Here is a 13,346-nt window from a genome sequence, read left to right as displayed (position 1 = left end):
ACTAAATCATTGTATTTTAAAAAAAAGGATTGAAAGTATATTATTGAAATTTAAAACATGACAAACGTTGAAAGTATATTATTTTAATCCATTCTATATATTTTATTTTCTGTTGGTAAGATGATCAATTTTTTAGCAAGTTGTAAGTGTTTGATCTATGTTTCCTATTTGTTTGAGTATGACTTTGACCAAATAATAAACAGTTTTTGTTTCTACAACTTTTGTTTCTCAATAAAAAAATATAAATTATATATGTAATAATAGACTTACCACACATACATATACAATGAAATTTGTTTTTTCTGTTACAAACTAAAAGTAAAAGCAATTTTATTAAAAAAATTATTATCTATTTCTTATAAGAATAGTTGGTTACATTTTTTTATGTGCATGTTGATTCTCTTAAGAGTATGAGTAAGTTGGTTTATACAATTAGTAAATTCTCATATACGCAGACAAATTAACAAGAAAGTAAACATGAATATATGATAATAAATTAATAATTTAAGTATGCAAACCTCATAATAAAAGTAGATTGTAGGTCGATTTTTCATAAAAAAAAAACTTAGAGAAGCTGGCAAGATCAAGCTCTTGGTGTCCCTACACAACACAATCAAACAGGAAGGTTGAGAAAGTGGTTTTCTAGAACTTCAATGATTGTTAGTTACACTCAATAACCATCAAATCAAATGAGTGGCAAAAGAATCTGACTTTGATTCATTGATATTATGAGGTGGGAGCTAGATGAAGTACAATAGCATCCAAACATCAAGAAAGAAAAACTTTCAACTAATTAAAAACAATTAACCAACCTAGAGCCTTTGTTTCTCTTCTTTTTTATTGAATAAATGAAAATAAAATGTTATAAAAAATAATAGCAATTAACATGCATTGATATTTCTTCTATTTAACCTCAATATAATTGATATTTCTTCTATTTAACCACAATACAATATTAGTTTTATTTCAAGATACCATAAAACGACGATCAGGTGTTCTGTTTACCCTCTTTTTTTACACAAAGTAATTTTCTGTTTATTTATAGACTAACATTGATTTATTAGACTATAAATAAAAATATATGTCTCCTAGAATCTCTAAATCATATTCCATAAGTTTCCACAGCCATATCTAGAACACATACGTAAAAAAAGTGAAGGCATAATAGAAAAAACAAGTAAAAATTGAAAAGAAAAACTCACCATTCATCCAAGTTTTGGGGAGGATGGAATTACGATCTTCCATTGAAACTTCCATTCATTGTCCATTAATCTCAAACCTACATAGAGAACTTCTAGAAATCAACATCCAAAGGGCTAATTCATGCATAAGTTTTTAGTATCTTCTGATTTTAAATTTCTTGAGAATTTAGTTTAGTTTCAGTTAAATTATTTTATGAGCTTCAAATCAGGACTTACATAAAGGGTTTTATATATGAAACTCATGAATATTAACCTATTGAGACTTTTGGAGAAAAGAAGTTCTCACCTCTACGGGTAACATAAGAGTCTGAATTCAAAACCGACATTGTTTGGGCAATTCACCAATTGCGGATCAATCCTGACAAAGTAAATCGTTGTCAACCTGGACCTGTTATCCGGTCTGTCCATCCTACCCATTTTGCGTCCTGTAGCTAAGCAACAGGTGTTTGTTGATGAATATAGTATTTACTTCAAATATTTCTTAGATTTTTAGTATGCACATAATGATGAAGAGTGTGTGCAAACCTTTTAGAATCAAGAAAACCATTGGAACTTTAAAAATAAAATCATCTTCAGTTTAGTTTAGTCATCGGTTCCAAATTATTTGATAAACTAACTCTCTGTTTAAAAACCTAATATAACTCATTTCTTTTCCTCTCAAAACATAAAAGAATGTCGTATGAGAAAACATATAAGTTTGATCAGATCATTAACATTAGCCCTCTTCGTCCACTTGTATTCCAAACTTGAATTTATTGAGAAGAAATTATAGGAGTAGATACAAATTAAAGAAATGGAAACCTTTTTTTCTATCGTGTCAAGTTCTAGATCCTCCAACAAACATTCTGTCTTTCTATGAACAACTTTGTTTTAACCCTTTATTTCATTAAGTGATAATGTCTAATTTCTCTTGAAAAATGACTGATTCTTGTTGCGAGTCTTGTCACTCGTAATAAAATCTGATGGTTCAAAGAAACGATTGTAAGCACTATTTCATAACCCCATTGTACATACCAACGGAATGAAGCTAAAGTCGAAAAAGTTTTGAAAATTTCTAAAGCAAATTGAAAAACTAATCTGCTATGAAGCCAACTATATGCATATTCCTACAAGAATATAAACTTTAATTCGCCGAGTCATTAAGTTTTTAATAGATAATTGAATGTTTCATATTAATTCTGAAGATAAAAATTACACTTTATTTACAAATTGTTACCACAGATGCTTAGTTGCTAGGCTATTGAATCACCGATGTCATTGAGGAAATTACCAATCTAAACTCGATCCAATCCATCTATACCGATACCTGAAAGTTTTTATTTGCTTATCATAATATTACCTCTTTGTACATTAACAAGAAAACTTTTAGCAAATGCACCATGTCTGATATAGAGAGGGGAGAAAGAAGCAGAGGATATTATACATACCGCTTTGTATGCAAACAATCAACATCATTTTGGGTTTTCTTCCAACACGCTTGGTATCTATTAATCTACAAGGTATAACAAAATCCGCTTATTCTTTTAATTATCACATCAACCGGTCAACTAAATGATTTTAATGAGTGTTCTAGTCGTTTTACCTGTTAAGTAGAACCTTCTGACACTTCCATTACAGTGATGATGCAGTAATACCCCCATATAATTGATTGCCACCAATAGCTCCTGAGTTGACTCTAAAACGAAACCCATCAAACAAAAACTCAATCTCAATAACAACAGATGATATTTGGAAAACTAATTTGAATGAAAACCCCTAATGTGAGCTGCAATCAACAGATTATAAAAGAAATCAACAGAGAAGGGTAGTAGGTAGGAAGTGTTGATTTGGGGAAAGGTTTGAACACAGTACACCATATTTACCTTTCCAGTTTTCATCATGTGGATATATCTCAAGTCAAGACTTGAAATTGAATTCATTGTCTTTAGGTTGAATCCAATGTTGTTCTCTTACGCATTTCATCGAACATGTGGTACACCAAACAAAAATTCCAAGCTAGCAACATGAAAATCTAAAATCCACACATCCTATACAACCAATAGATGAAAACATCACCCCAGTTGTCCTTGAGAAAGGACGTGGTATGTAACAGCCCGGATTTCCAGGTATTTTATTGTTTTGTTTTTTTTGGTGTTTTGAGAAGAGACTCGGCGAGTTGGAGCTCAGACTCGCCGAGTAGGGTCACGATTCTGGACGCGGGATTCGTCTGGACTCGGCGAGTCCACGCTGTTTAATGAAACCCTAAATTTCTCGGGTTTGGGACCTATTTAAAGGGCCTTATGGCCGTCATTTGCACCCAACAGTCCATAGAGAGAAACCCTAGAGTGCTTTAGCGATTTGAGAGAGAAAGGAAGCATTTCTTGACAATTGTGTGTTGTTTAGCAAAGAAGAGGGAGGTTCTAGCCAAGAGGAGGCAAAGGAGACTGCTATTCGGTGGATTTGAAGCTTAGCCCTTCAATCTAAAGGTATGATTTCGGCTCATCTCCTGTTTTATGAAGTATAATTGATTTTAGGGTTTCTTGTGACCTTGTTGAGTTGATTGGATGGCCAAATAGTCCCTTGCTAGTGATGAGACTTCGGATTTGGATCCATAGAGGTCCAGAGAGCCTCATTCATCAAGCTTTATAGAGAACAATGGAGGTTATGACCTTGAGTAGTGAGATTTGTTGATAATTCTTCATATATGGTCATATAGAGGTTGTTTATGCACCAAGTCTGGGGCTTTACGTGGTGAATCAGTCTAGGAAGGCCAGATCTATGAATTGTTGGAATAGATCTGACCTTAGAAGCAAGTTTGAGTGATTGCATGGCATGGACTCGCCGAGTCCGATGAGCAGACTCGGCGAGTAGCTTGAAGATTGCCTTGGACCGGCCAGTGAGTGGTCCAGTCGAGTCATGGGTTGACTCAGTGAGTCAAGGCGAGTTAGAGAGGGTTGTCAAGTGGACTGAGTCGAGCTGGGACTCGCCGAGTCGTTCTTGAGACTCGGCGAGTTGAGTCGGGGTGGCCCCGTGATTTCTGCCAGGTGAAACTCGTCGAGTCAGGGGGAGTACTCGACGTGTAGAAAGGGAATCCTAGAGAGTTGGTGAGAACGTCTAGACTCGCCGAGTTGCCGTGTGCACTCGCCGAGTCCGGTCAAAGTTGACCGTTGACCGTTGACCTGTGTTGACTTCTTGGGATAGTCAACCTTAGAGATAAAAAGTGTTAATTAGAGTCATGTGATGTTATAGGAGGATTAGAGCTCGGAGGATCGAGCACGAGGGATTTCCAGGGTTCGTGAGATACCGAGACACGCGAGGTGAGTCTTCTCACTATACTTTACCTTGAGTAGGTAATCAGAGCTATGTGTTAGTGTATGTATGTTATGTGTATGCCATGTGTTGTACTGCATTATTTCTATGTGATTTATGCTATGCATGATTTCAGAGTTGGAACCGGAAGGTTCCTAGAGTTAGAACCTGAGGGTTCATAGAGTTGGGTGCACGAACCCATAGAGTTATAGCCTCGAGTGGCTAATATGTGTTTTATGTGTGGTATTTGTGACATCCCCAAAATCACGGCCAGAAAAGACCGATTTTGTTTATGCTTTATAAAAATCAGAGTACTTCATCTTATAAAAAGGTTGCGGAATTTGTTCCCAGAAAAACATGGTAAATACGTTATTAAAACATTTTCGAAGAAACGTATTTATTTCATTTAAAAATGTTTGGGATGTCATCGTTAATACCGAAACATAAGCATAAACAGAACTTACAATTATTTACACTAGTGATCTACATCTCTTTTAAATCTCTCAGTGTAATGTCACTTCACTTCGTCACCTGTGATATACATAAACTGAGTGGGTCAGGTTGGGAAACCTGGTGAGTACATAGGGTTTTCAACCCACAATAATATAATTATTATATTCAATCAAACAATCAACCCAATTACCCATCCCTATTATCTTCTTTACTCTTTAAGGATTTAACCTAAGAGTCATCTATCCTGCATTCGTTTATTCCGAAGTCCCTTTATAGGACTGGCACTAAATCCATAGCCGCCAATGTTCGTTCATAAAGCACTAATTCCATAGCTGCTATAGTCTATTCATCGGGTACTAAATCCATAGCTACCAGTCTTTATCTAATAGGTACTAAGTCCATAGCTACCAATGTTCAACAGGTACTAAGTCCATAGCTACCAATTCCTACAGGTACTAAATCCTTAGCTACCAACGTCTAACTAATAGGTACTAAGTCCATAGCTACCAATTCCCAACAGGTACTAAATCCATAGCTACCAACGTCTAAAAGGTACTAAGTCCATAGCTACCGGTGTTTGTCCCATAGGCACTAAGTCTATAGCTGCCAATGTATACTCACGCCATCTTCTATCTCTCATCATTCATCTACCCATCTCATACCCAACATTTTCGTATATATAAGATACGTATACAGTTTAAGTCCTTTAAAACATGTATAAAACGTTCAACCAACATAGACAGCAAGTATTCAGATAATATGCACACATAACATGTAGTTTATATACAATACTTCATATCTATGTGTAAGATGAAAGGGACTATGCACTCACCTGAAAGGTGGTGAGTCGGCACTCGGACAGCACTTCGTTACTCTTAAAACAATTATCCCTTGACGAAACCTAGTATCATTACCACTAGAGTTTAGTCTAACTCTTGACGAGACTAATTTAATAGTCTAGCTATTATTACTATTATATAAGCGTTAAATAACACTCAATATAACTTATAATAATAGCCCAAATAATTATTTTAAGGTCCTAACAATGTTACTATAATTAAATAAAATCTATATTAAATATACTATAGGCGTAGCTCACTTACAGCGGGTTTTTATTAAAAACCGGGCTTTGCTGGAGCAGCGTTTCCAAGCCGAAAGCTTTTCTTCTTGGAGCCGTCGGGCGCTCCGGGGCTTTCTTCTCGTGATAGGGAGGTTCCCTAGACTTGGGAGGGGTTTAGGGAGGTTAGAGAGAAGTTAGAGAGAGAAAGAAAGGCTTATGGTGTGAAGAAAATATGAGGAGTTCACCCTTGTATTTATAGGAGTTTTATAGTAAAGTAGTCTCTAAGCTTCGTCCGTAACTTTTGCATACGAGCTCCGTTTTTGTCTGTCTTTTTACCGTTGAGTTCCTATTAATGAGATCTTCAACTTTCATTTAGACCTCGTTGGCTAATTCTCATTCTATCTCGGATTTACAAAACTGTATCGAATTCGCCGCGCTCGAAAAGTAGGGACTAAGCTTCGTCCATAACTTTCGCATACAAGTTCCGTTTTTGTCTGTCTTTTTACCGTTGAGTTCCTATTAATGAGATCTTCAACTTTCATTTAGACCTCGTTGGCTAATTCTCATTCTATCTCGGATTTACAAAACTGTGTCAAATTCGCCGCGCTCGAAAAGTAGGGACTAAGTTTCGTCCATAACTTTCGCATACGAGCTCTATTATCGACGTTCTTTATATCCACGCATTGGTATTTACGAGTACTATAACTTTCATTTAGATCCCGTCGGCTAAAAATAGACCGATCTAAAATTCAGATTTCGGGCTGTGTACTGCTATGCTAAATCTTAGAAAAATCATAACTTCCTCATACGAAGTCAGATTTGGGCGTTCTTTTTATCGATTTTCTTAGTTTAACATATTCTACGACTTTCGTTTAGATCGCTAAGGCTAAATCTCGCTCTATCGTAAATTCACTATTTACGCTTCCCGGTATCGTGCCGGTTCCGTCGCGAAACTTCAACGGGTCATAACTTCTTCGTTATAACTCGGTTTTCGGCGTTCTTTATATGTACGAAAACCTTGTAACATACTATACAACTTGGTTAAGATTATTTATTCTAAATAATCTTTTGTCGAAAAGTCGTTTTCGACCCCTATTGCCTCTAAATTGACTAGCCCGGATTTGCGGGCGTTACAATTATCTCCCCCTTAGGATGATTACGTCCCGGAATCATCAACGAAACAGGGTCGTATAATGACTCCATACGTCATCTCTTCATCCTAGGTAATAATTATAACTTCTACATTCCTTCGATTCTATCTCTTAAACTCATTGACTGTAAGAGTACTCGATCGTGCACCTGCTCTTTACCTCAGGTTAGACTCCAAATTACGACCTTCAAGTCACAATCTCGATCCTTGTTGGATACGGACTTGAGATAAGTTCTTTTATTACTACTATAGATCGATGTGTCATATTCTAATGACCTATCATCGTATGTTGCAACACTTAGACTTAGGTCTCTTAGAGTTAAATTCTAAAACAGACTATGCCTTCCTTCATGTTCTAATGTGATATAATCACACTTTAACATTAGGCATTTCTAGCCACCAAATTCTTTAACAACGAGTGCGATACTTCTATTGATCGCTTTGATTTCAACCGTTTGGTTTAAGTCGGACGCTACATCAAACTTGGTTCTCTGAACCACACAACATACTCATCGTAGTCGGACTCGATTCGATATGACCACTAGGGTCGGAATATCAACAATCTTCTTAGTCATTACCGAAATGATGGTAACAACACACTTGAATAAAACGAAATCAATTACTAGCTTCTTGGTAACCTTGTGACTTTCCCTGATCCAAGTGTGAGTCCTGTGCTTCCGGTAGTATAGGCCTCTACTACCATTCACACCTACTCATACTCGTCTCAAGTATTGTCTCACAGTTCTCCAAGTTATTATCACAAAAACAATTTTAACACAAATGTGTCCAAACAATCATATAATTTTCCCTAGACTCTACTAGGACTTCTTCCACGTGTATCTTTAATTCTGCTTCAACTCGGTTGGTGATGGAAATGTCAGACGATGGGATAACTTCATGGATTATACCAAAAATCTTTCTTTCTACTAATCGAACATGTACTTCTCCCGTACTAGACATATTATTTATTAGACGCATTCTAAAGGCAAGATATCACTCTTACGATATCTTCCGATAGGTATCATTCACTATCGTAAGCCTTCTCATTTCCTCATTTACTCAATTCACTACCAGTCTTCACCATGATGTTCTGCACACCAGAGCATTCGTTTGGTGTATCGAGACGAGAATAAAGATAAAGGAAGATTTAGACGCGTATCCCTCCTTATTACCTCGAAAAATTATATGCCAGTTCTAATATCGTAATTAAACGTTTAGAAATCTGAACACATAAAATTTCCAGATCCGGTCGGCAACAGACCATAGATCCGATCAAACGATAGCATAAAGCTTCCCAAATCATTTAGCACATAAAAGCGTTTTAGGCATCTTTCCTAATTAAGCTAGTGCTTGTGTCTATTCAGGTGTACTTCCTAAAATATATTAGACACACTCCTCACGATCATCGCTTAGCATTCTAAGTTTAAGTCTAGAAATAAATCCATATTCCTAGTTCGCTTAAACTAATGCTCTGATACCAACTGTGACATCCCCAAAATCACGGCCAGAAAAGACCGATTTTGTTTATGCTTTATAAAAATCAGAGTACTTCATCTTATAAAAAGGTTGCGGAATTTGTTCCCAGAAAAGCATGGTAAATACGTTATTAAAACATTTTCGAAGAAACGTATTTATTTCATTTAAAAATGTTTGGGATGTCATCGTTAATACCGAAACATAAGCATAAACAGAACTTACAATTATTTACACTAGTGATCTACATCTCTTTTAAATCTCTCAGTGTAATGTCACTTCACTTCGTCACCTGTGATATACATAAACTGAGTGGGTCAGGTTGGGAAACCTGGTGAGTACATAGGGTTTTCAACCCACAATAATATAATTATTATATTCAATCAAACAATCAACCCAATTACCCATCCCTATTATCTTCTTTACTCTTTAAGGATTTAACCTAAGAGTCATCTATCCTGCATTCGTTTATTCCGAAGTCCCTTTATAGGACTGGCACTAAATCCATAGCCGCCAATGTTCGTTCATAAAGCACTAATTCCATAGCTGCTATAGTCTATTCATCGGGTACTAAATCCATAGCTACCAGTCTTTATCTAATAGGTACTAAGTCCATAGCTACCAATGTTCAACAGGTACTAAGTCCATAGCTACCAATTCCTACAGGTACTAAATCCTTAGCTACCAACGTCTAACTAATAGGTACTAAGTCCATAGCTACCAATTCCCAACAGGTACTAAATCCATAGCTACCAACGTCTAAAAGGTACTAAGTCCATAGCTACCGGTGTTTGTCCCATAGGCACTAAGTCTATAGCTGCCAATGTATACTCACGTCATCTTCTATCTCTCATCATTCATCTACCCATCTCATACCCAACATTTTCGTATATATAAGATACGTATACAGTTTAAGTCCTTTAAAACATGTATAAAACGTTCAACCAACATAGACAGCAAGTATTCAGATAATATGCACACATAACATGTAGTTTATATACAATACTTCATATCTATGTGTAAGATGAAAGGGACTATGCACTCACCTGAAAGGTGGTGAGTCGGCACTCGGACAGCACTTCGTTACTCTTAAAACAATTATCCCTTGACGAAACCTAGTATCATTACCACTAGAGTTTAGTCTAACGCTTGACGAGACTAATTTAATAGTCTAGCTATTATTACTATTATATAAGCGTTAAATAACACTCAATATAACTCATAATAATAGCCCAAATAATTATTTTAAGGTCCTAACAATGTTACTATAATTAAATAAAATCTATATTAAATATACTATAGGCGTAGCTCACTTACAGCGGGTTTTTATTAAAAACCGGGCTTTGCTGGAGCAGCGTTTCCAAGCCGAAAGCTTTTCTTCTCGGAGCCGTCGGGCGCTCCGGGGCTTTCTTCTCGTGATAGGGAGGTTCCCTATACTTGGGAGGGGTTTAGGGAGGTTAGAGAGAAGTTAGAGAGAGAAAGAAAGGCTTATGGTGTGAAGAAAATATGAGGAGTTCACCCTTGTATTTATAGGAGTTTTATAGTAAAGTAGTCTCTAAGCTTCGTCCGTAACTTTTGCATACGAGCTCCGTTTTTGTCTGTCTTTTTACCGTTGAGTTCCTATTAATGAGATCTTCAACTTTCATTTAGACCTCGTTGGCTAATTCTCATTCTATCTCGGATTTACAAAACTGTATCGAATTCGCCGCGCTCGAAAAGTAGGGACTAAGCTTCGTCCATAACTTTCGCATACAAGTTCCGTTTTTGTATGTCTTTTTACCGTTGAGTTCCTATTAATGAGATCTTCAACTTTCATTTAGACCTCGTTGGCTAATTCTCATTCTATCTCGGATTTACAAAACTGTATCAAATTCGCCGCGCTCGAAAAGTAGGGACTAAGCTCCGTCCATAACTTTCGCATACGAGCTCTATTATCGACGTTCTTTATATCCACGCGTTGGTATTTACGAGTACTATAACTTTCATTTAGATCCCGTCGGCTAAAAATTGACCGATCTAAAATTCAGATTTCGGGCTGTGCACTGCTATGCTAAATCTTAGAAAAATCATAACTTCCTCATACGAAGTCAGATTTGGGCGTTCTTTTTATCGATTTTCTTAGTTTAACATATTCTACGACTTTCGTTTAGATCACTAAGGCTAAATCTCGCTCTATCGTAAATTCACTATTTACGCTTCCCGGTATCGTGCCGGTTCCGTCGCGAAACTTCAACGGGTCATAACTTCTTCGTTATAACTCGGTTTTCGGCGTTCTTTATATGTATGAAAACCTTGTAACATACTATACAACTTGGTTAAGATTATTTATTCTAAATAATCTTTTGTTGAAAAGTCGTTTTCGACCCCTATTGCCTCTAAATTGACTAGCCCGGATTTGCGGGCGTTACAGTATTTTGGGGAACTCACTAAGCTTCGTGCTTACAGTGTTGGTGTTGTTGTTTCAGGTACTAGCTATGACCGTGGGAAGGCGCCGGCTTGATCTGTACACACGCAGGGGACTTTGATATATTTATGTGATCTTGGGATTTGTATGATATAGATTGGAATTTGAAACTTAATGTTTTTATGAAATTAAATGAGAAATGTTTTTTTATATTGCGAAAAATTATTTTGAAATTCACGGTGTTACAAGTTGGTATCAGAGCCTTAGTTTGAGGGATTCGAGTACACCTTCGGGCGTATTTGAACTCAAACTGAGGATTTGAGATGTATTTTCGAAAAGAGTAAAAGATTTTTGAAAAACGCAGAGCAAGAGATGTGTGTACGATCAGTCAACGCCCGAACGGTGATTTCCCAAAATACCTTTATATATTATGTGATATTGATATTGATATGATGTATCCGCATGCTAGAGTAGGCTAGGTATTGCTATTAGGACTAGAGTGGCCTGATTTGTGATGCCTTAGCCTAGGGAGAGGTGAGCTGCTATGAAATGCTTGAGAGTGAGTAGGTAGCAGCGAGGGACTTATGAGAGATCTATTAGAGAGTGGTATATGCATGATAGAGTACTTGAGACCTGGGATCCAAAGAGAAGGACTTGGAGTGTATTCTGGTGCGGTGCGGACAGTAGTATTGGGCCCGTACTACTGGAAGCACCGGACCGGTGTGCAGCCCAAGTCAGAATCTTTGGAATGCCAAGAATCAAGGAGGAAAGAGTTGACGAGTGTGAGCATACTCGTGTGGATTCTAATTTATCGTATGTTGTATTTCAGAGGTAGATCATGGTGAGGACACGTTTGATGCCCGAGAGCAGTGGTACCAGTGAGGAGGAGATCCGCCGGATCATTCAGGAGGAGGTGGTTGCGGCCATCAGGGCAGAGATACCGGAGATGTTTGGGTCTATAAAGACCACATTGATTGAGACGTTTGATGAGCGTTATGCCGCTCTTTCTGAGGCTGCTGCTGCAGCGGCTACCGCAGCGATTGCTGCTGCGAGACCGCAGGGTGGGGATGCGTTGCTGTTCCGTGAGTTCAGCAACACAAAACCACTAGATTTTGATGGTACTCAGGATCCGGTGGTAGCTATGAGGTGGATATCTGATATTGAGGGGTGTTTCTTCACTTGCTCGTCTCCTGAGCATTTGAAGGTCCGGTTCGCGCTGAACCAGCTTCGCTTGGGAGCGAAGGACTGGTGGATGTTTGTGACGGCGCATTATACGCCTGCTGAGCTTGCTGCGGTGACCTGGGAGAGGTTCACCACCATGTTTCGGGATGAGTACGTTCCCCAGGTGGAGAGGGAGCGTTTAGCACAGGAGTTTCTGACCCTCAAGCAGGGTACTGAGTCTGTTACAGCGATCACGAGGATGTTCCACGAGAGGGTGATGTTCTGCCCTGAGCACGTGTCCACTGAGCAGGCACGTATGAGCCGCTACTTGAGCATCTTGAGGCGGGATATTCGGGAGTTCGCTGCGAACTCCTCGTACCGGACATTTGCCGAGCTTTAGGCAAATGCCCGGAAGAGGGAGATTGAGCTTGAGACTCAGGCCAGGGAGGAGGCGGAGTCTCAGGGGAGGGATCGGCGACCGGCACAGTCGTAGCCGGCCGCCAAGCGGGCCAAGCCTGCTGATCCCAGACCAGGGAGCCAGAAGGGCCGCACTTGCGGAAAGTGCGGCAAGGGTCATGACGGAGTTTGCCGAGCGGGGTCTTGCTACAAATGTGGCAAGGAGGGGCACATGGCCAAGGACTGCCCCAAGGGGTTTGCAGTGTATTTTCACTGCAACCAGACCGGACACCGGAAGGCTGAGTGTCCGCAGTTGCGCGGAGCATCTCAGGGGTCTACTCCTGCCGCCATCAGAGCTACATAGAGTCGGCCTGTGAAGGCCAAGACGCCGAGAGCTCGAGGGAGAGCCTTCCAGCTGATTGCGGAGGAGGTCCGCGCTGCGCCCGATGTTGTGGCTGGTATGTTTCCCTTCGTGTATTTATTTTTGATATTGAGATTTTATGCTTATATTATGTTATGCGTAGGTACCTTTCTTGTGAATTCCGTACCTGCTTTAGTGTTATTTGACTCGGGTGCGAGTCGGTCTTTTGTATCTTTGGCCTTTAGTCAGCATATCAGTGTTAGTTGTGAGGCATTGAGTCGGCCTCTGAGAGTTTCCATAGCTGATGATAGAGTGATTTGTGCCACGGAGATTTTCCGGGGATGTGTGTTAGAGATTTTCGGGGTTGAGTTTCCGATTGATCTGATTCCTATTGCGAT

This window comes from Lactuca sativa, chromosome 2 (assembly GCF_002870075.4).
Source record: "Lactuca sativa cultivar Salinas chromosome 2, Lsat_Salinas_v11, whole genome shotgun sequence".
NCBI classification, from domain to species: domain Eukaryota; kingdom Viridiplantae; phylum Streptophyta; class Magnoliopsida; order Asterales; family Asteraceae; genus Lactuca; species Lactuca sativa.
The sequence above is the reverse complement of the archived record's forward strand: the minus strand, read 5'-3'. Positions refer to the sequence as shown.